Here is a 25414-nt window from a genome sequence, read left to right on the forward strand (position 1 = left end):
TGTTTTCAGATTAATGTAAACATGTTGTATCCAGGCATATCCAATTTGTACTGTAAATAATGTATCTAATCAACAGTCTAATGTATCTATGTGGTGCACACACTAATATACCAGGTTGGTGACTTTTCTGAAACCGATTTGAATTCAATTAAACCCAATTTCAGAATCATGTGTATATGATCGTCAATTAACCAAAATGCCAGGGGTAGCAGAAGTGACGTTACACACCCATTTTGACCTTTAATTACACATACACACATTCACACACACTCGCTCATCTAAACACACTCACCCTCAAGCACTCACACAACATACATTTAAAAGCATTTTTATTTGCTTACCTCAGCTGTGAGGAAGGGTCTAATCCAGCTAATTGTACTCCATGTTTATTACACTAATAGTGAATAATTAGACATCATTCACTATCAGTGTAATAAAAAAATTAGAGAAAAAAAAGAGAAACGAGCCCCAACCAACGTTCATAACGATGTGCTGCCACTCTGTTTCTGGCACTGCTTTTGTACTGCTTTTGCCACCTCTGAGGCCAGGGGTCGCAAAGACAGTGCCAGGGGTAGCAAGGGGCAAGCCAAGGGAAGCAGCTGCGACCCCTGGCGACTCCTAAATGACGTTCATGCATGGTCAGCCTGGTGTTTCATTATCTATTGAAATGGGTATTAAAACGAGGCTCACAGCAATTTAATCAGTTGGCAATGTATACGAGGAGGCCATTTTATCTTATCTTCTGCCAGGTTCTTAAAATGTTCAAGCACACTTTGGGGCAGTTTTATGGAAAGTGGTACTGCACTGCGTGCAACATCACTTTCCCTGCGCCGCTTAGCACCCCTTACAGCCACCATGTGTGCACCGTATTTAAAATACGGCGCATCATGGCGCAGGGTAGGGGGCAATAGTGTAATTTGTCATGACGCTATTGATGTACTCTGCAGGAGAAGCACCAAAATATTGGTGTTTCTCCTGCAGAGTACATAGGGCCCCATGTTAAGAATGGAAGCCCCCTTTTAATGTCTGCTCCTGAGCAAGCGTTAAAAGTGCCGTAAAAAATGGCGCAAAGAAATCTCATAGATTTCCTTATGCCATTTTTTCAGCTACCCTAACGGGGGAACTCCCCCTTTGCATACATTATGCCTGGCGCTGGCATAATGTACTGCAAACAGTTACCATGCATTGCACCACCCTTTAAATACGGCGAGGGGATTTCGGCCTCGCTGGGCCACATTAATGTAACAAATAACAATGTTAATGTGGCGCAAGGTGGTGTGAGGGCACTATAAATATGCCCCTAAGGTATTCTGCTGACCAGTGAGTACCAATGAGCAAAACTGTTGTACACTGGAGGTATGCCCTTTGAAACGCCATGGACTGAAAGCTGAGCAGTTTCTTGTCATATTTCAAATCCGGTTATCACTGGCACTCACATGGCCGCTTACAGTTTAAATATGACATTTTATATATATATATATATATATATATATATATATATATATATATATATATATATATATATATATATATATTTTAAATTGTGTAGCCCACTGTCACCCTTAGTTCGTCTACATTTCCTGGCTCCATAGAAGGAATGATGTTTACCCCCCTATAACTGTAATGAAAAGCTTATTTCATAAATAGCCAGGTTTTGAGGTATTTTTTTCAGCTTCCGAAGGTCTGTTCCAGCCGTGAGACAGCGAAGTAATCAGTTCCATAAAATGGACCCTACTGCCTGAGAAGCTCTTCCATCTCTTCTGGAGAGCTTAGATGTTTTTAATGGAAGTTTGGGATTTTATCAATCTAAGATGGTGTGTGGGAGCATACTGCAGAAATTCCAGAGAAACATTTTAGGCTGCTACCATAGAACACTTTATGGATCATGCAGGTCAATTTAAAGTTGATCCTCTTGTCCATAGGGAGCCAATATATGTTTTTTAAGATATTCAGTAAAACTAACAACGTTTTTTAAATTCAACACCATCCTAATAAATATGGGTAAGATGGAGAAAGCTTTTTATGTTAAAAAACAACCCGATTCAATGAATGTAAAAAGGCACTTTCGTATGTACCAAGTGCAAACAGTGATTCAGTAACCTGTTACCGATACGCAATTTGGGGCTGCGATTCGGTATTAGGAAGGGGGTGTTTAGGGCATTCCTTCCTTATACCGAATCGCAATGGTAAGTATGAATGTTTTGCGAAAGAACTCCAGTTGTAAAACATTAATATTTTACCACCAACTTGAGGTGGGTGGTAACCCATTTGCAAATGGGAAGAGGTCCCTAAGGGACCCCTTCTCCTTTAAGAATGGTTGGAAAAATAAGTTTTTAAGAGCAGGCTTTTAAGAGTCTGCTCTTAAAAGCATGAAAAGAAATCTTTTCATTTTTGTTTTTGAAAAGCATTCTGTTTTTCTTTAAGGAAAACAGGCTGCCTTTCCAAAAAAAAAAAAAAAAAGATTGCTTTATTGAAAAACAATCAAATACAGGGTGGTCTGCTGACCCCAGCGGGCCACCGTCCCTGTGTTTTTTGCGATTCCCAATGGGTCACAAACCAAGACCTACCTCATTAATATTCACGAGGTAGGTCTATTTGAGACCCACTGGGAATTGCAAAATGTATAAAATACACATTTGTACTCTGCTGTTTGTGATTACCAAAAGCGAATCACAAAAATTCTCAATTTGTTAATGGCAAACACTTGCCTTCTTACATATGGCCCAAAATTCTGGGTTTGCTGGAGCCTAGCTAAACTCTTCTGCATAACCCTAGTTATCTTGAGATGCCATAATCGAACCCCAGACTTAATATATGCCTGTGCAATGACATCCCTCGGTGAAAAATATAAGTTTCTACACAGAACTTTCAAGTGGTAAAACACAACGTTGTCCCTGTTGAAATCTGCGCTTTCAGAGATAACTGGGAGTCCAGGATACTGTCCAGGATGAAGCATGATTGAACCGGCTTATAGCAGCTGCCCAGAAATAGAGGACATAGTGCATTGTCCCCTGTGATGCGGATGAGCAAAGTTCCTGCTTTTAAAGGCTTAAGCTTAAAAAAAAAAACTGGTTTTATTGCCGGACATTATGCATTGGGTGTGTTAATGGACACTGACATACTGGTAAGTCAGAGAAAGCTACACATTCATTATTAAGCCACAAGTGTGGCTAAAAAAGTGGTCAAATACGTTTTTACATTTAATTTTCTAGTTGTTCATAACAAAACATACTAATGAAGGGCATGTCTATGACGAATGTTCAGGTTTTGACTCAAGATCCAGAAGGTAAAAACTTAGAACATCTATTACATGAGCTACGTCTTGTAGTTGTGACTCGTTTGAAGTTTGGTGTTGTACAGGGGCGGCTGCCAAATGAAGAAAACATTTTGGGGGCAAATTCTCAGCTCATATTGCACAATACGAGCAAAATCCCCCTCATCCGACCAGGATAACATTTGGAAACAAACATTTACAAAGCTAATAGGTCTTGCCTATGCAAGGTCTATTCGCTTTGTGAATGCTTTTTTTGCCATGTTGTACTGCAGTGCTGCTGCTGTGCAGGGTGGATGAATGGTTGCAATTTAAAAGAAAGTGAGATGACGCAGGCCTGTTTTGACCGCGTTATAACACTTTTTTTTCACTTTCAGCTGCACCGCTGTACAGCATGATTAAAGAAAGTTCACCAATAATACCACAAAAAACTTTATGAACCTCTTGGCACTACAGAATGAGAGGCCCACTCAGAATATTAGTATTTTCATTCCTATCACTTGTCTTAGCTGGTAGTAGTTTTAGCCACCCGTTATGAAAACTAGCTGGCAAAAACATCAAGATGTGGCCAGAATCTGCAAGCAAGTCTGGGGTGAAAAACAGGCAACTAAGAGTAAAGGCCAGGGGTCAGAGTGACAAACTGCAAACAGAGATCGGATGACATTCAGCGAAGCTTATAAAATAAATGTTGAGAGAGGGTTAGGAGGTGAGACGGTAGTGGGAGCATTCTGAAATTCATGCACGTGACTAGGTGAAACCAGTGGCGGCTGGTGACTTTTGAAATTGGGATGGAGGTTGGAGAATTGTTGACGTGTGTGCGAAGCATATGTGATTGGAATAGATGGTTGTTGGGGGGTGGGGGGGGGGGCTTTCTGAAAACACTTTGAAACACAGGGTACAAGCGAATTCTTTTTTCAATGAAATTGGCTAAAAGGAATATTCTGAAAGGCAATTCTGAATAGAAACTCCTAAAATGTTTGAGAACTTCAAAGTTTATACACGGACAGTTCTTTTTCGGATATTAGCGAGTGGGGTGAGTGAGGGAGCTCCTAAGTCTACGACATCTGCCTGCACAGTGCATTCTCAAGGTACATTTCACTTTAAGGAATTAGGGTCCTGCTACAGATATCAAAAGGCACGATCTGTATGCATTTAAGCACGAGCTTGCTGCTTGAGGATCGAGCGTGCACCAGCTCTTCATGTTTGATATATAGGCTCGACTGTCCATGTTTGGGCTCTTCATCGGCGCGCGAGCTTCTGTCTCAATTATCCATTCTTTTCTTTGTGTTCTATGTGTGCCATTTATTCCATCGTGGTTTTGTCCGGGTGACTAAACACGCTTTATTTAAATGATGCTCTTGTTAAGAGCGAGGCCCAACCTAAAAGATTCTGGCACACAGGCAATTATTTGAGAACTCCCTTTCAGGTGTATTACAGGGATCACCAGGGGAGCCTATTAATCTCCACTCCTGTGCAGGCAGTAATGGCATTTTTTGGGGAGAGGTGGGGGGCGAAGACGCGGGGTACAAAACAGGAAGGGAATCTCCTTCAATGAGGAAGGGCTGGCAAGTAGGTGTGTGATATTGTGATAGCAACACTGCTACCCCAGAGCACAGCTAGCATTTGTGCAGCAGGGGAAGAACCACTGGGGTCCACGAGAGGGAGGGCCCTGCTGCACCCCAAACACTGCTCTCGTTTACTACCACATCGACTAACAAGGGAGCCTGAAACACCCTGGCTCCACCAGTGCTGTGATGTAACGTCAACAGCTAAACAAGCATTTGCAATGCAATGGGGCTCGTGTTTGCTAGAGTTAGAGCTATTAGCATTGTAAATTCCTAACTGGACTTTCCTTGCCACATAAATTGAAAATGAAAAGTGAAACAGTTGACATAAGTGAGCAGATTCAAAGTGTCATGGCCGCCAAGAGCTTGAGCAGTGGTGGCTGATGATTCCAAAAAGTGGTGGGGCGGAATTCCATACACAGAATTACACAATGCAGTTGAGGAAACCTGATCCCTGATTTTCTTAGGGAGCGTCTGCAGGGAAGAGAGGGTGAATACGTTCATTTTTACACAACTTAATAGTGTTCTTTTTTTGACCTTCAGAGGATGAAAGGTTGAGTAGAGCACTGGAGTTGAAATCATGGGGTAAAATACAGATCATCAGACTTGTCAGAAGGCTTAGTGGATGCATTAGTCCAATGAGCCTTGAAACCCAGCTATGAGGTAAGAGGCCTCTGACTGACCAGATTCCCTTCAAACATTCACCAATATTCTCTGCATATGTTCAGCACAATTTCTCATCAACTCACATGTATCCATCCAACTATACACTCTCATTCCCCCACTGAACTTTATACTCCCATCCACATACTAGCCCATTCTGCTGTTCACCCATTCATTCATAGTCATTCACAAACTCAATCATACATTCTCATCAAGCTACCCTCCCACTCATTCACCTAATTCACATTGCCTTACCCGCTTACTGTTGATTTTTCAGCGTTTGAAATATGTTATTGGAGGCAGCAGGTTGCATTTCAGTCAATTAATTGGGTTTTAACAAGCTTTAATCTAACTATGTTATCCTCCCCACAGTCATCCATCCAGTTACTCACTCAACATCATTCCCCTACCAACCCCATTCAGCCATGACTTCACTTTCTCCCACCTTGCATCATTCACCTACCTACTCCCATTCACCCATTTGCATCAATATTTCCACTGACATTCACCTAATTCACACAACCAGTCGTCACATTTACTTATCCACACAGTAAACCCCCATATTCAATGTCTCCCCCATTCACACAAACACACCAAACCACTCATTGAGTGACCGCCAATTACATTAGTAAAAGGTTACACTAAGTGGCCTTGTTAGTGCTTGTTTTATCCTACCTGCAGATCACATCTCGGTGCACACTGCCACAACAATCAATGGAGATAAAACAACCACATGTAGTTGTGGCAGTAAAGAGTTTTGCACTGACCCCATTAGTACTGCAGAGAAGACAGCAGTTACAAAAGGAAAATAAAAAGAAATGAGAGAAGAAACAAATCTTTACTTCTTTCTCCAAACTTACTTGTGCAGTTTTTTTGAGGCATTCTAGGACGTTATGAAAGCAAAGGGGGTGTAGCCCCTGCGCTCATACACAGGAGCCGCTGCTGAGCATGAGCGTGAAGGAGAGACATAAAAGGAAAAGAAGTTCACTCGCAGTCAAACGATACGGCACAAGTGTATCTATCTGTGTATCAGGGTCCGTCCCCAAGGCGGTAACAAAACTGCCCCAAGGAGGGACAAATGTAAAGCATTTACCAATGATAACAAAGGATTTTTGAAAAGCAAGCCCATGAACGAGTGAAAGTGAAGGGCATGCAGTGGGGGTGGTTAAAAGCCCACGGAGAGATTGCAACAGGCCGGAGCGTTTGCGTGCTCGACCCAAAAAGCTGTTGCCTATAAACATTGACTCACACAACTGTGCCCAAGACCAAACAGACAGTGACAGCCACACACCCAGGAGAGGGGAGTGCATGCTCACAATGACATGTAAAAATTAGCAGGCTGAGGGAATGTGAGGCAGACACAAAAAACTAATCAGCACATGCTTGGCCTCTGTCTTTTGTCGCCATTGCACTATACCAGTCTGCTTGTTTAATGCCCTGCTTTCTTTCTTTACAATATTTGTTCATGTTTCTGTTTTTCATGGAAAGTGTGCTTTTGGTCTGCTTTTCATCTATTGCATAAAGCACTCTATCTTGCCAACTGCAGGGGCTATCTTCTCCCTGGTTTTGCCTCTCCTATGTAAACAAACAGGTAAAGACAGGCTGGCCTGACCTCTGCACGGACAATACTGCTTCATTCATTATTCACGATCGTGCGGGGTTTCACCTTCATCAGAATAATGTTTTCAATCAGATTCATAACAGAACTGACACATTGCTCACCTGCTGTTGCCGGCTGACACATCGGTCCTCGTTTCCGCATGTCCCGCAGTCCATGGGCTTGTGCACAAGCTCCCAGACTCCCCTATACCAAACCAAGCGCTGCTTTCATACTGGAAAATGCTATTTCCCAGCATGAGAGGAGTGCTGGTATTGGTCAGAGTGGGCTGGTTTTGCACACAGACAGGGCCTAGGAGCCTGTGCCTGTTCTCCACCCAGCTGTGCCATACATCTTTGGTTGGAGAGATGTAAGTTGGTTTGGTCGACCTAAGATAGCTGCCCAAACCCACATGTGCCCTTGCAGTGCCCACCACTCCTCTCCCCACTCCTCTCCCCTGCTGGGGCTGGTGTCGTCAGGATGGCCTTGCCCCTACCTAAGACTTGCTCAAATGCTCAGTCAGCTCTTCTGGCAGCCTACAAGACGAGAAATAAAATGATAATAACATTATTTTATTATCATTGTATTTTTCGGGTTAAAATCTGCTGGGTCTTAGCAGTGGGATGACACTCCTCCACTCTAACAGAGGAGCCATTGCTGGGTGAAATACTGAAAAGGATGTTTGCTGTTCATTGTATAGTGATTCAATGCCTCAAAATGTGTACTAAACTCTTCCAGCACAAAAACAATCTTATATGGTGAATTTCTCTTTCCATGTGTGCTGCGCTCTGGTGGTGCAGTGCACTGCACCGTATTTACAAAGTAGTGCTAAGCCAGTTTTTGTGGCTTAAAGCCACATTGTAAGTACAGCACTTTGTGTGGAAGGGGTGTGCAATGGGGCTTACTGTGGGCCTTCTACAGCAACATCCATAGCATTTTCGCTCTGCCCCAGATTTACAAGAAATCGTAAATGTGTGGCAGCGCCAATATCTAATGCCACCCCAGTGGTGGCATTAGCATAGCGCAACAATGAGAAATGCTTTAGTTTCTCCTCGTTTTTTGTTATTTCTATGTGTGCAGCATTCTGCAGCACATATAGAAAGAGCAAATCACCACTGAAGACTGCTTTTCTCCCCCGCAACACAGCCGTCCTTGCACCTTGGCGCAAGGGTGGCGGCATTGGCGCTAGGCAGCTAATTTAGTGCTGGTGCAGGGGCACACACAGGGATGCAATGCATTTTTGTAAATACCTTACATCCCTGTGTTTCAGAACTGTTGCAGCACGGTGCAGCAATTTTGGGGCAGCGCCGCGCCAATTCTTTGTAAATATACCACATTTTGGGGGTCGTTACAACCTTGGCGGTCTGCCTTGCAGACCACCGAGGTTGCGGGAGCCAGAATACCGCCAGTGCTGGCCGTATGGCTGGCTCCGTATTTTGACTTTTCCGCTGGGCCAGCGGACGGTAACAGAGGAAAAAGTCACATCAACATTGCCGCCGGCTCGTAAGTGAGCCGGCGGCAATGCTGATGTGCAGCGGGTGCTGTAGCACCCGTCACGCATTTCACTGCCCGAAATTCGGGCAGTGAAATGCGCGACGGGGCTCTGCCTGGGGACCCCTACACTGCCCATGCCATAATTTCGGGCAGTGAAATGCGCGACGGGGCTCTGCCTGGGGACCCCTACACTGCCCATGCCATGATTATTTGATATAGAGCAACTCAGCCATTAGAAGTCAGCAATGAAATAATGTGGAACAGACTACGCTTCGGGCTCCTCTTTCGCTGTTTTGGAGTGTGAATCAAATGCTGGGTTTAAAGCCACAAGACAAGCGCTGATAAAATATCGCCAGGTTCAACCAAAGTTTCATGCTAATTCTGGAAGAACACGCACACACATGTTTTTCCAGTTCACTCCACGGACCATTAAAAAAAAAAAGATAATATTTTTATTTGTGAAACAAAGCGTATGCTCTTTTGGTATGTGCACGGAAAGGAAGCCAGCAAACCAACAGAGACTTTCGAATGAAAATCATGCTTATGTATACCTGTACTTTAATAATAAAGTTTAAAAAAAACATGCAAAACTGACTCATCAGCTGTAAAGGACTGCAACAATTCTGTGAGGCCGCCTCTTGCATGGTTGACAGAGTATGTGTGTGACGTCTGTGTGCAAATAGTAGTTTAATTTTGTTATTACTTACCTGCCATCCGCCTAGGTGTTCTTCTCGTCCTGTCCCGGCTGGCAGTACATGAGGGCGCACACACTGCACATGCTCTCCAAAGACGGCAATCCAGAAGCTGCTCCCTTTCACGCTGGTAATTATTCAGCATGGGAAAAGCGCTGGAACTGGTGTGAGCGGACTGGCTTTCCGCTCACACAGGGACTGGGAGCCTGTGCCTATTCTACAACCCGCTGTGCAACACAGCTCAGGTTGGAGAGATCTCAGTGCGCATGTGCCGTCCTAAGACGGCAGGCCAAACCGACATGCGCAATTACAATGTGCCCACCACTCCTCCTACTTCTGCTGCTGCCCGTCAGGGTGACCCGCCCTAGGACTGGCTCAGAGGATGCTCAGTCAGCTCAGCTGGCAGCCTGCAGGACAAAAAATAAAATTATAGTAAAATGGTTTCAATATCATTTTATTTTTTATGTTTGAATCTGCTGAAATATTTTCACAGTTCATTTACAGACAGTTACACTTTGTGGTGTGCTAGAAAAAAACTACTTTTATTTCTCAGCAACTGACAATTTTGTCACATATATCCACTCACTTTGAAGGCAGAGGAAGAAAAGTAAACACTAAGCTCCCTCAGAAGACAGAGCCTCCCACTTGACCTCTTACTCTCAACGCCCAGCAAATGTGACAAAATAAGAACACAAATTAAAGCAAGAACTCATAGAAGAATAGAAGGAGTGATGATAAACAAGGTTTGCGCCACAGGAGCGACAGAGACATGCCGGACAGCCTAAAACAAATAAAGCCAGTAAATAGAAAGCCAGAAAATGTGAGTTACAAACCACAAAAAGCTAGTGGTATGCAATGGGGAGAATGCATTCCCAGGGAAGCTTTCAGAATGCCCACAAGATGCATTTTTCGCAAATAGACAGCTGCGCAGTCTGGTAGGCTTTGACCTAAAAATTCCTATTGACATCAGCCAATCTATCCTCTTGCACCCTTGATCTGAGACAGCAGCTCAGCAGGTGTCACAAATGACAAATCATGAACAAGCAACAAATGAAACACAGCATTCCATCATACACAGAAACAGCAACACTGACTGACTGCTTTGAGGAACAGCTGATTGAAAAAACACAAGCAAAATAAAGCACTATGAAGGGAGCAGCGGGAGTGGGAAGAAATAGTACCTGAATCAAATCAGGAGCTGAGGGTGGGCACTGATTAACTTGAATCAATCTGTGCTTGGTCCCAGCTCCATAGAAAGAATCAAAGTTACGTTTGGCCAGCACTGGACAATTAAGGAGGAGGCAAAGAAGAGGGACCCTGGAGTCATCAAATGGTAAAAAATAGGCAGGCTCCAAACCCTTTTTGGAAACAATAGTGGTTCACAAGTAAGAGCGCGTGTACTAGTGCATGCTGTTGCAGGCTCAACCCTAGAGATGGGGCTAACATATCATTGCTCTGCACAGTTTTCTAAAGAAATAGGCTGAAATGGCTTTGGTTTTGGTTTTCTGCCATTATAGAGAGGCATGTATTACTGTTCCCAATAATTGCCCAAATTGAACACAGCAATGTTTGAAGACTGATTCTCAAAAAACACACTGAACACAATGGAGTCAAAATAGAGTATATTTTAAAGCACTATTCATTAAGTTAAAAAAAAGTTTATAAGTAACTCACGTTTGACAATGCCTTTAGTGTTTTAAAATGCCCCTTTCCCTACATTTATGCATTCCACTTAATATCCCATCCACTCGTTAATAAGTAGATTATGGGTGAAATATATTAGTAGCTTTTCTTCATCACAAAACTCATGCTCTCCAAAGTGGGAGGCTTTGTGAGGATAAAAAAAAAGCAAAAAGCAGAGTTGCAAAACAAAACTGCAAGCTGCAAATGTCTATGCAACTCATCTCAACATTGTGTTTCCTCAAAAATCGCAAGGTAAACAAGTAGTGGCAATGTCAATAGGTCTGGATTTAAAATAAAGTTGTATGGTAATGTGAAGAATTAAAGGCAGTTAGCATGGGAATGGATACATATTTGTGTTGAAGCAAAAAACTCTAGAATGATATTTGTGTAGGTTAAAAGGTCAGGTGACATTTGCACTGCCAAGCCAGACTTAGAAATCAATGTAGGTTAATGGCTGCCCTTCTCCCATCTGTGCTGCTGCCATAGAATACACCATACGTTATCTAATTATCTAACACACTTTAACAGCATTACAAGGTCTTATGTGTGTCCCAGAAAGGTCAACCTCAGGCAGCTGGATAACTAATCACAATGATCATAGCTGTGGAGGGCTAGCACTTTTCTGTGGAAACACACAACTTCTGCTAAATCAAAACATGTACCCCTGGCTGTCAGCATGTGGGTGGAGCCAAAACCTCTCTCCTGTGATTCTCACATAATTTTCTGGTGACAGCTGTACTGTCAAGCCAGACCATAAAAAATGGGGTGGCAAAGGATCTTTCTCCCTTTCTTTTGATTCACAAGGAAATGTATCCATAGGTTGTGACCAATTCAGTGGTGCAAAGCATTGATACATTACTGGCTACCCTTGTGAGTAGGTGACCAGTCTCTGAATGGAAGCTGTCTGGGAATAACTATTTCTACTACTCGAAAGACACTAGGGAGCAGCGTGGAAAGCTGTATGCACCCTCTAATGTCACTTTGACCATATGCAATTTTTGCTATTACAACTACAGTCCATTAACAGATGGGGCGTGCAATAGCAACGCGTTCAAATGCTAATGAAGTAGAGGAGCTCGTCTGTATATTGTAGGACTCCTCAGTATTCATCTCTGGTCACAAAGATGTGCATGAACATCCCTGCCTCAAACACTGATGAGGTGTGGTTCTGTGAACTTTTGTGAACATCCTCTTAATATTCTTACTCGACCGATCAATCTGGGACAATGGAAACAACTTTGCATCACTGATGCTGTGCAAGCATAGATTTGGCCTTATCTGTTATGTAATTTGACTAAAAATCTCTTTGAAATAGATGAATGTGAACATGCAAAACTTACAATGATCTCAAAATACTTGGCTTTATTAAGCATTGCTGTCCCTCACTGTAGACAGATTTCACAGGTTCAGAGAATAGAGTTACTTCTTAATGTCTACAGGCTCATGAAAAAGTACACTCAACTGTACATGATAAGGAGATTCCAAGTTACTGAGGTATTCCATGACAATACATAGGAATGAGGCAGAGTTTCCTAATAAAGTCATGGAGCCCCGGGGTGACCAGGGTGACCTTAAATATCATTTAGAAGTATAGAAGAATGTACCTTTTCCTTGCAATACATGTTCACACCATTTTGTGTCCCTCTAAAAAGCTTAATGCACTGGCCTCTTGAAGGAGATAGTATGGTTGCATGTAGATGGGATGTTCACTCCATAGAATATTAAGCTCACCAAAATGCAGAAAAAAGTTGCTGCAAATACATAGTATAAGCAGCACTAGGTACGTCACTATAAAAAAACAAATATTTGCAATGCAATAGGTCTTGCATTTTCTTGAGTTAGAGCTATTAGCATTGTAAATTCATATCTGGATTTTTCTTGCCACATAAATTGGTCAACCCTGTCTCATAATTTTGTCTTTTTCTGCCATTGAATTCAAGTAGCCCAGCATTTAACTAAAGCGCCTCCATTTACCTTCTTTCTCTATCTTAAAACATATGCAATTATCATAAAAACCTTTATCAGAAATAAACGTTTGTCATTAGAGTCTAATGCTCAAAACACCATAACAAAAAAATCATTTGGGGCGGATTGAAGGGTGAAAGGAAAGAGGGTCAGGAGTAAAGATGGAGAGGAGAAGTGGCCAAGTAACGGTGTCATGGGCTCTGGAGTAAGAAAGGAAAATGGTTGACTAGAATTTTGGTAGTAAAACAGAGCAGTAATTAGAGTTGAGTGAGATCCGTAGGTCTCTGCGCCCTGGTGCCACTGCACCTGTTGCTCCATTGATAACTAGGCCTCAGGAGAGAAAGCTAATGGGGCAGAAAAAGAGAAGTGAAATAATACAACAGACAAAAGGAAGAAAGAGAAGGGGTTGCAAAGAAAAAAGGGAAAGAAAGAATGAGAGAATAAAAACACAACTAAGAGAAGAAATTGAGCAGACGTGAGGCAAAAGAAAAAAAGGGAAGGAAGCTAGTGAACGAATGATAATGAGGAAAAAATAATGAAAGAAGGGTGAAAAGAAAGAAAAAAAGTAACATTAGAGAAAAAAGAGATAGCAAGAGGAGCAAGCAGGGATAGAACCAGGGCATGTATGCACTGACACATTTCACAGAGACACAGAATGGGAAAACCACTTTGACACTTTGGGTCTCCAAAAGCAACTTGTGGTTTGCACATACAGACGGGAATAGGAGGGATCTATCGTAAAATGTGATTTGACAGATAAAACTAAGAAAAACACCAGAGAAAGGAAGGAAGAAAGATTTAAAAAAGTGAAAGGACACATATTGAGTTAATGAAAGAGAAAATAAAAAAGACAAAGAAAGAATGAAGGGGAGAGAAAATATTGTGAAAGAATGTATGCCTGATGAAGAAAAAAGAGAGGATAAAACAAAGAAAGAAATAATCACATTTTTGCAAGTTTGAAAGAGGAGGTAGCAAGAGGAAGAGGGAAAAAAAAAGGGAGAGGTATAAAAATAAACAGTTGAAAGAAAGAGCAAAACGTGTGGATTTTAAGAGCTGGAAAGAGAAAAGTGGGATAGAAAGAAAACAGTGAGAGTAAAGGAAAGAAACGGAGTGAGATAGGTGAAAGTGAGCCTCCCAAAAAAAAGGCAGCTAAGAATAGGTTTAGGCCCTCATTACGAGTTTGGTGGTCATGTGACCGCCAAACTTGCGACAGAGGTCTAACCACCAAGGACCCGGCGGTAAAGAATGCCGCACTAGGAGTTGTGTGGTTTGGCCGAAGCCAAACCGCCACAACGCTGCCAGTCCTGACGGTCTGGTCAGACCGCCACGGCTGGCAGTGAGCTCCTCTTGGCCGGCGGAAGGCCTAAGGCCGCCGGCCGTATTAGGAGGCAGCAAAGCGCCAGTCTTTTTGTGGCAGTCACCCCACCACGAAAACCCTGGTGGAAACATACCCGCCGACAGTAATCCCCATTCCTGTCACTGGCACACCCACACGTCCACACACATACAGACACCACCCATCTATCGTCACACTTCCACCCCCCCACCCAACCGCACACATCCATACTAACGCCCCACCCACTCTCACACTGATATACACACACCCTCACTTGCACTCACACATGCACACTTGGGAGGTGTTAGTTGCTAGGCTGGGGGATTACTCCACCCATGTACTTTGCAGGGAGGCCCTCAAGTTTTGTTACACCATAGGTGAAGTAAGCTGTGCAAAACCCAGGTGAGATGTAACTAAAATGTAGTTTTGTCCTATCAGAAACCCCTTGCCAGAGGATGCAAATACCATATATTAGGAACTACATGCTGTGATATAGAGGAAACCATATCTATGGAGGTGCCCACTGTTGGTTCCAGCGATTGTGGTTGGGGTATGTGCCTCATTAAATAAGATTAAAAGGTGGGTCATATTAGGGTCAGTGTGGCCAGTGTCAAGAGCTATAAAAGATGGCTAGGGACATCCAAATCTGGTTGAACAAGTATTTTTTCTGTTACTTGCATTGCCAATGGCCTTAGGTTGTAAGTGGTCATATCTATATAAAACTAACAAAAATATTTGAACCATAAAGCATTCTATTTATCCTCAGGACTTACCTATAGTATCTTCCTGCTTGCCAATGTTATTCCCTTTCCAAAACCAATGTTATAATTATTGTGTCATGCTTCCTAGCCTCTGACATTAAATTTCCACCTCTATTGTGTTATCAAATTAAAAAAAAATCATGTGCTTGTTTTCTGTATTTGTAATGTTCATGGTTGCTAAAAAGATAACTCTTAGGTGTGACACTTTCAGGCAGCCTTGCCTTGAATTTTTAGCTACCTGCACTTTGCATACTGGGATAAGATCGAAACCCAGATTTACTATTATTTTGCCCTGCGCCAAAATCATTTCTGCCATTTACTAAGGCATGAAAGGCCTCTTTACATGGCTTTGTGTAGGCTAATAAATACAAAGAAAGTCATGGCAGGGCATGGAGCTGCCTTGCATTGCTTTGCATTGGGTAGGCATTACTAGAGTGAAACATGTGTGTTGTCATATAGCCACCCATGTATTTTGATGCAAACCCTACTTTACAAAGATTTGTATACCTGGGTTTGCACCAAAATGGTGAGCCTACACGACAGAGGCGTAACAAGAAGTACCTTTATAACTTCTTGTTACTTCCCCTTTTATTGTGTGCTGCATTCTGCATGCCTCTTTGGATTGTTTTTCTGCAAGAAGGCAGCACTCACCGCACAAAAACAATCCTGCCCGTAAAGCAGGCACCGTTGAATCATGGTGCACAGGTGCCTGCACTGGTGTTAGGAAAAAGTGCAGCAGCATAAGGAGAGAGCAGAAATGCTCCATATCTTTGTAAATGTGACGCATTTCTGCTCTCTCCCTTTCATGCAACGCAGCTCAATTCAGGAAGTTCCCTTACTGCACTGCGTTTCACGAAATAATAATAAATATGCCCCCATAATAGTAATAGGAAAAGAGAAAATGCAAGTCACAGAATAGAAACTGTTACTATTTTAAAACTCAAGTTTCAGACACCCACTAATACGCCTCTGCATTCCATTCCCAAAGGCATTGTGTTGTACATTGCTTATTACCTCATTCCACTTTCCGAAGGAATTTGTTTACTCCACAAACATGTTTAGGTCATATATTTCTTCGTAGCTCACAAAACAATTCTTTAGACACATATGGTTTTGGTGCCTTTCATGAGTCCTCTGCATTTTCTAGCTTCCTCTCGCTTGCTTTTCCCAAATACATTTTATGTTCTTCTGATTTGTGGTTTGACAACACAAGCCCAAGCGTTCATGGGTGGCAGAGGCCAATGACTTGCCTTCCATTACCGAGAGTCTGGTGGGAGGGAGGCTGATCTTGACCGCTGTATGTACAATGTTGGCTTCATGATGTTTGGTCTGTTCAGATGGATGTCCTTGTTGTTCCCTCACAGTGTTTGAGGAAGCACAAACAGAACATCCACTTTTTACCAATGTGTTGTAGAGCAAAATATGATGTCACTAATCACCTGTAATTAAATGTAGCAGGCACCTTGTGTTATATCTTTCTCATTTCAGGTGCATTCCGATCTCAGAATCTGTCTCTAGTGAGAAAAAAATAGCATAATTTAATAAAAAGCCTTGTATTATAAGTTCATAAAAGCTTCCGATAAAGATCATAAAAAAGCCCACTCGTTAAATAACTGCCACTGCAGAAGGAAATTTTCCCTGCCTTCAAGAAAAATACATCATAATATTAGTAATACGGATCTCACGGTAAGCATAAATGGATCACTCAAATACCATCTTCAAATAACGTGCCTCAAAGTAACTGCTTGTCACTTTCCATGAATGACATCCTTTTTGTCTCTATCCGAAGCAGTAGCTCCTAATTATTTTCTGAAAATACTGTTAAAGCCTTCTAAAAAAGCTTTCATTTTGAGAAAACACATTTCGTTCCTAAACCTCAGCAAATCATAAACAACTTTTCAATTTTAGTAAAACAACTAATTTGTCCTCAAGGATGATTTATGGAAAATCCAATAATTCCGTCCTCGGATATCAACTTTTTTTTTCAGCAAACTCATTTATGCCTGCTATTGCCATATTTTGCGCAAGAATCCGCATCGTATGCCAGCCATTGCTCTCATGCCCCTAGTGAAGTATTACAACCATTGCCTATCCTGTGCAGAATTGTTACCTGACAGCGAATGACTTAGCATCTCCCACCGTATGCTGGTTAATGCCGTAGTGTACTCAGGATGGTCAGTCTATGACGCCATGTTCCCAAGTATTTATGAAATGTCTGACAGCGCCATGTTGTCCGCTATGTTCTTGTGAGATGATCAAGTGCCAGGGATAACATTACTCTGGATAACATTACTCTGCCAAAGTATACACGATTTGCAGATGTCTCGTGCCCTTCAAGCCTTATGTATCATTGTTTCAGACTCCTCTCTTAATTAAGCCTTGTCTCATTGTGCTCTTTCTTTGCCCACAGTCCAGGGCACCTTCCTAGCATGTAGCCATTTGCACTTAACTCCTTATGTACCACTTTGGGATGCCAAACTCATGTAACAATTGCCACGGGTCAGCCACCCTGAAGGGGTGTTGGCAGCTACAGCAACACTTATATTTACCTCTGTGCTTCATGCATGATGTCCTCTGTTCCTAAACCCTTTTGCACCACAGCCCCCTCTCATCCATCTGACGTAGAGTCTCCTTTTCCTTGTGGCGAGGCTCTCTGTATACTCCTCTTTGACCCTGGACCTTTTGCACTCCTGCTATGACTATAGCCAAGTGACCACATCTGACTTTGCCTTTGGCCTTTGACATTGATCCCGTGAGCACACATAACCTCCCCCTTATCTGCCCAACTTGTGCCTTCATATGGGTAAATAAAATGGAGGCACCATAAAATGTACTATATAAATTATAAGTTATTGTAGATGTTCTGGTTTTCAGTACTTTGCAATATATTTTTTTGAAATTTCCAAAACGTCATAGTGTAATTTCACCTTATTGTCCAATTTTTCTTTCATATTTATGAACACAATTATCCATTTTTTGCAACCAAATTAAAGTGTAATTATCTATTCAAAGTATGTATATTAGTATCCTTATCTCTGTGTGTGAAGAAACAAACAATCAGACTAGTGCTAGGGAGATGGCCAAGAATGTGGGTAGCACACATACATCCTGTCATTACGTGATATACCCTACTTATGAGTAGTACAGGTTCACACTATGCTTTATTAGGCACTCTGGTCTCATACGTTTATGCTCCTGAAAGTAATGATGGTGCAACTTTTGGACGACCAAGAACGCTGCTATTACCAAGCACAGAGAAGCATATGACACCTGCACATCATGGTCAGACTATTGTCTTACATAAATACCATGCCTAAATATTGATCACAAAAATATCATCCCACTAGAGTTAATAGAATATCTAATATTCTTCTGAACAATATTTACACCACAATATTTAGGTAAGGTTATAGTCTGTCCATGATATTCTGACATAAAACCCACCGAAGATGACACTATGTTCGTCAGTCACCACGGGGGCTACAGCGTCAGGTGCAATAGTAGTATTTGGCCGAGGAGGTGGACCCATTCACTAGGGGCAGCAACAAAGACACCTTTCCAGTAAATGCAAGAGAGGTTTATAGTCCAGAAGAAGAACAGAGCTGCATTTAAAGTAGGTGTGGCCCGAGAGATGGCTCATTCTGCACAGCCATTCAGAAAAGACAGAGGCAGGGTTGAAGGAGAGCCTGGATTCCATCTTCCTAAGCCATCCAAGGGACCTCCTTGAGGGTGGGAAGATGAAATGAACAGCTTTAAGGATGTCTAAAGGAAGAGGAGGAGACAGTCATTGGGATGCAATGGATTTGAGAGATTGTACATTGACGTATGCCTTCTTCTCCACTTTTGGGACAAGTGTTGGGTACAGAGAGGATAAAAGAAGCCCTCTCCTATACTTTGCAGGAGGCCTCTTCATCTCAGCAGAATAAGAGTACAAAATGAGAGACAATGCAAAAGTTTCTAATTCCTTTTGACCTCTCTTTTATCTCTTCATCATGTGAAACTGATATTGAACAATACCAATTATTGATTTTCTGAGGTCAACTCAGTCCTCGAAACATAATAAAGTGACATTAAAATTCATTTTCTGGCAAGGGTGTACACTATCTGCTTATTTTGTTTGCGTGGCTATGAAAGACCTCCTTATGTGGGTCACTGGCGATGATTGTTGTGGCCTAACCACGTCTTGGTCAAAAATGACAGAGGCTATGTACTTCCTCATTGTACCTTGGGAGTTCTTACCCAGCTAACCTGAGGTTAGTGATGTCTGAAATAAAGGTAGTCTTCCTGTGCAAACTACCCTGTTTAACACTGCTCACTTTTGCAGGGTTGTAGAACGGCACGTCTCCTTCTCCTCTGATCTGAGGCTTTCTTGCTGGAGACTGGGGAATACTACTCCAAAGAAAGACCTAGCCTAGCTCCTAAGTCATTGTTTTGTCTTTTCATCTTGTGAGGGCTTGGTGCGTATTAGATCATATCGTCCATTGCAATATATCACATTAATCAAGTTTTCCAATCTATTGATACACATTTGCTATAATATGAGCACGTGTGAGAGAATTTGTACTAGTTAGGGTTAATAATCCTTAATCTAACATTTTGTTTTGTAGGCCTAAATCAATTATTTCATATAAACAAGGTTTTGCATTCGAAGCTTGCATGGAGACATGCATTTAGCCTAAATTGCTGACCAGAAAATAACTTTCATTTTTCTTTTCTCTTTCTTTGCTCTTTGATAATTATGACCTATATCGTGGTCACAAGTGTATATCTTTTCATTTCGAAAATGTATTATTTCAAAAGTAGAATAAATAGAGAGAATATTAGGTTTTAGCTATTTACCCATTTGACCTATGTAAAAAGCACTGCAATGTTAGAGTTATCTTAAAAGTTGTTTCTTTATGAGACAGCGTATTGGAACAGGAATTAGTTCAGCTTGAAATGTAGTGTACTTACCTTGACTTGTTTTGTATTCTAGGGTAAGAACTAGAGGGAAAAGTACATAATATCAAAAATGTTGCAGAGAATTTTCAATTGTGTCTTATGTTCAGACTTTTCTTTGTTAAACTTGCAAAATTGACAAAACCTTTCCTGTTATCATGAAAACATCATAATTTCATTGGCTGAGACTGGGAGTTATATAACACAAGACATGCAATTGTTTCTTTTCTAGTATTTTATAAATGTGTGTACCTAGGCTAGACAATAGGCCATTCTTGGATATTCTTAGCGATTCTTTGACACTCTTTCAGGCTCAGGCGGAGACTCTCTGAGGCACTCTCCAGAGCACTTTACTCAGACACTTTTTGACTTGACTCCTTGCTGATACATCTCAGATTCACTTTCAGCACTACTTATTTCGTCACTAATTTACATTATTGAGACTTTAAAGAATTTCTTGAACCTGTCTAGATGGAAATTTCTATTACAGACTTTATGCTTTCACATTTCAAAGCTAGAGATCTTTATGGGTTCTGTTAATGTTTTATTCTACTTAAACTAGATTAGAATAGGGATTAGGTTTATGGAATGTGCTTTATGCATTGTTCTGTATCTGTATTTGATATTGATGAATTGCTAAATAAAACAAGTGATCAATAAAAGATTTAATGAAGACTTTAAACATAATCCAACTCTCATCATTGACTTCTATCCAAATGCAAATTATGTAAATGCTGAATTTGTTTTGATATGCAGTTCCTGCTTTATTTCCTAACTACCTCAAAGGTCCAACCTCTTGGGCTCAGATGGATGCGAAGACTTAGGGCCTGATTACAACTTTGGAGGAGGGTGTTAATCCGTCCCAAATGTGACAGATATTCTGCCCACCGTATTACGAGTTCCATAGGATATAATGGACTCGTAATACGGCGGGTGGTATATCCGTCACATTTGGGACGGATTAACACCCTCCTCCAAAGTTGTAATCAGGCACTTAATGTTTCTAAATAAAGTGGTCAATGACAATTGGAGATCCCAACAGCCCCAGCCACATGCTGGCACATGTAATGTAATAACTTCACACCGAGCAAAGGTATTAAATCAAAAAGCTGAGAGACACAGACCACCAAATGTGGATGGCCTCAATAATGTCCTCTTAGTGACATCATAGATTACAGCTAATCTCAAAAAGTTGGTCAGTTGACCAGCATTGTAAATGGGTTGCCAGACCAGAAGCATTCCACAGTCCCCTATACATCTGCCTTGTCACTTACATAACTAGGATCTACTTGGCGCAGTCAACCTGAACTGGACTCATAGCACTAATACATTTCTCAATAAACCTACATCAATCCCATCATTGTCAACCTTAATGGAGCTACCATATCAGTCATGAGACTACTGAGTCTTTGTTACAAGAGCAATCCATTGTGAAACTTGTATCTTCTGGGTTTCCTTACAAGAAATATTGTGTTATTGTTGTTTCAAATTGAATCTTGAAAACTAAGCAGCTCTCAACATGCAGCTTTTTCATCCTTTTGTAACTGTTATGACACCTCAGTAACACAGCACTTTTTGAAATACCAATTTCAGTAAGGCTCCACGTTTTGAAATACCAACTTCTTTATTTAGAAACCTAGAAAATGACATATTGCCAGAATTTATCCTCTTCTCTCACCCAGCTCTAAACTGTGGCTAGAATCATTTGTGCACATCTGTAAACTGCTGTGGTTTGACCTAACTAATGCAATGGACGTAGCATTACTACAACAGTCTATCTGAAGCTTCTCTAAATACCACATGATGCACCTTAAACAGTTGCAGTACCCTTGAGGTGTTCATCTGCCCTTCATCGTACCCAAGACCCTTAAATCTCCAGGAATTCTTTTGCTGCACATTTTCAAATTGCCTTCAGAAGCCAAAGTAGGAGCCAACACATAATGCTCTAACCTTTATAGATCTGACCTTGACTAAAACAAAAAATCCCTCTGCTTTTTCATTGAATCAGAGTTAACTGCACAGGGGCGCTGACATAGATGTAATTGATTATTTCCTTAACTACTATTTGTTCTAAAGTTGAGGAGGTGATTGGTTTTCTTAAGCTTCTAATGGCAAATTCTGACCAACCGTTTGCACATCCTTCCCCACTCTTTGAATGTTCCAAGCATTCTTTTTGTTTGGATACATTTAGAAAATTATCACTTTCAGAATTTGGTTAAGAAATGTTAGGCATGATTCAGTTAACCCCTTACTACCTCTCTCTGTATTCTGGAATAAAAACAAGCTGAGAACATACCACATGACCAGAACTTGAATGTGTTGTAATGTAAAAGAATGCAGTTCTCACGAAAACTGTAGATTCTAAATTGTTAATCCATTACAAACTATTACATATTATAATGTATCATAATGTTTTCCAGTACCTTGCAATCCATTAACATTTGTAATACAGTCCATGTCGACTTCTCAAAGACTGTGACATTTGTGCGATTCTGCAGTACATATAGGATTGTGGAGGTAAAGCAGTTTGTGCTCAGAGTGGAAATTTTGTAACAATGGCACATTTTAAATCAAGTAATAATGCTTATCAGCCCTGAATACAATTAAGCCATAGGCACTGAAAGTAGGGTTGTGGGTATGCTGCAGCACCCCAAAATAATCATGGAGGAGTTCAGAAGGTGAATAAGGAATAAGGCATTTAAATTTTGTTCTTTTTTTTGTCACATTCTGTTAACAACCTCTGCTGCCACACCAGCAAGAAGAATCATCAATAATTCTTTAACTACGTGAATCTTTCCAGAAGACTTAAAAAAGGTGCACATATGCCCATTATTAAAGAAAGCAAACCTGGATCCACATGACCGCAGAAACTACAAACTGATTACAAATGGACCTTTTCTGGGCAAAGTGATAAAAAGAGCAGCATTTACCCGGATGTCACAGTTCATTCAAGATAACTCCATACTTTCCATCTTCCAAACATTATTTTGTCCAGAAAGAGGCACAGAATCTGCCCTCACTGCCATCTGGGATGACCTTAAAAACACAGTAGACCGAAACGGGGTCACTGCACTACTTCTCTTGGACCTCTCAGCTGCCTTCGACACAGTTGACCATGACACTCTATTCCAAAGATTCTACAAAGCCAAAGTTAAGGGTGCTCTTGAATGGATCACATCCTTCCATCAAAACAGAACAAATGTCATTCACACTCCTCCTTTCTCATCCAAACCATACTACACAAAACCAGGGGTCCCTCAAAGATCTATTGTTTTACCCATGCTTTTCAACATCTACATGAAGTCATTACCTGCAATGATTTTCAGCTAACATGTCATAACTATGCACATGACACACACATACTTCTTAAACGTGAAAGACCCAAAGACACTGGAAAGTCAAAAATCTTCAGGTGCCTTAGAGCTTTTAATCAGTGGATGACATGAAGCCTTCTCAGATCGAATGCTTTAAAAAAATGGAATACTCACATTTGGCAATTGGAAAAATTATGACCCACTCTGCTCCTGTCTTGACAATTTGGGGCCACCTTCTAAAGTATCTAAGGAAGAAAGAAACCTTGGAATTACCATGGACTTCAATTTATCAATGAATGCCCACATGGACCATTAAGCAGAGTGAAGCTTCATTACTATGAAAACTCTGTAACACATCTTCCTCCACTTAGGATTTCCACACAAGGCTACCATCTCTCTTGTAATGTCTAAACTTGCTTATGTCAATAGCCTCTACCATGGTTCATCTTTGTCAACTATGAAAAGGCTACGATGAATTCAAAACTCTGCTGCCGGACTACTCCTACATGTAAAGCCACAAGCCCACATCTCCCCTGCCTTGAGGGCACTAAATTGGTTATCAGTTGCCAGAGGATCCACCTTCAATCTGCTTTGTATAATACTCAAAGCAATACATTGAACTTTTCATCAGGAATACAATTACCAAATATATATCTAGAAGAAACCTCTGCACCGGATTGGCTCCTCACCTCAAAACCCCAGCACACTACAAAAAGTACATGGGTGGCACATCTGTGTTCAAGCAGCCAAAATTTGGGATTCATTACCCTTAAATATAAGCTCCACTGACATCTATCTCATATTCAGAAGACAACTCAAGAGTTGGCTCTTTCCTACATAACCACCATACTCCAACACAAATGTACAGCGTATGCCTTTGTATGCAAACATTTATAAGTTGATTATATGTATGTATTTAGATATGTGCATTTCTTTGTGAAAATATGTATAGTACATATGGTTTAAAAATATATAGATAGTCTTTAAGTCTGCTTAACAAATGTGTATAATACACATGATTTATATATATTTTAATGCTTAACATTTATATAGGTTACTGCTTAGTTTTTAGCTAACATGTTTTATTAGATGCTTATGGGCCTCTGTGTTCTCTTTTCTATCACAATTTATACATATGATCACAAAGATTGTATCTACAAGTCCTTCACTATTGAAATATTGAGGAAAATACACAAAAAAAAGCTTTACCTACATATGCACTTTAAAGTCTGAGTTTCTAACTATCCACACATGCACATATGAACTTTATGCAGTACAACTGTATATCTCAATATATTATCTTCCTTATACATGCATACCCTTTCCATGTAGTTGTTATGTATCTCTATATTTATTACTTTACTCCAGCCGTAGAAACAAAAAAAACCTTTAACTCTGTCAATCAATCAATCAATAAAAAAATGTTATAGAGCATGCTACTCACCCGTGAGGGTCTCATGGGGCTGGGGGGGGGGGTGAGATCACTGTTCGAACAGCCATGTCTTGAGGTTTTTTCTGAAAAGCAGGAGGTCTTGGGTCTTGCGGAGGTTGGTGGGGAGGGAGTTCCAGGCCTTGGGGGCAAGGTAGGAGAAGGATCTGCCTCCTGTGGTGGTGCGTTGGATGCGGGGGACTGTGCTGAGTGCGAGGTCGGTGGATCGGAGTGTGGAAGTTTACTCTCTTGTTGAGGTAGGTTGGGCCGGTGTTGTGGATGAGGATTTTGAAGGTGATCCTCTTGTCTATGGGGAGCCAGTGAAGGGATTTGAGGTGTGGTGAGATGTGTTCATGGCGAGGGAGGTCTAGGATGAGGCGTGCAGCTGTGTTCTGGATTCTCTGAAGTTTGCGTTTGAGTTTGAGTGTGGTGCCGGCGTAGAGGGCGTTACCGTAGTCTAGCCTGCTGCTGATGAGTGCGTGGGTGACGGTCTTTCTGGTCTCTGAGGGAATCCATTTGAAAGTTTTTTTCAGCATGCGGAGTGTGTTGAAACAGGAGGAGGTGATGGCGTTGATTTGCTGGGTCCTGGAGAGAGAGGGTTCTAGGATGATACCAAGGTTGCGTGCGTGGTTTGCGGGGGCAGGTGCGGGGCCTAGGGTAGTGGGCCACCAGGAGTCGTCCCATATGGTTTTGTTGGGGCCAAAAA

General features: G+C 41.5%; 1 protein-coding gene across 1 annotated transcript in view; it reads right to left on the reverse strand.

The window, feature by feature from the left end:
- GPRIN3 (GPRIN family member 3) overlaps positions 1-25414 on the reverse strand; it is a 395358-nt gene that overhangs the window by 22122 nt on the left and 347822 nt on the right. The window lies entirely within an intron of this gene.

The sequence above is a fragment of the Pleurodeles waltl genome, chromosome 1_1 (assembly GCF_031143425.1).
Source record: "Pleurodeles waltl isolate 20211129_DDA chromosome 1_1, aPleWal1.hap1.20221129, whole genome shotgun sequence".
Classification (NCBI taxonomy): domain Eukaryota; kingdom Metazoa; phylum Chordata; class Amphibia; order Caudata; family Salamandridae; genus Pleurodeles; species Pleurodeles waltl.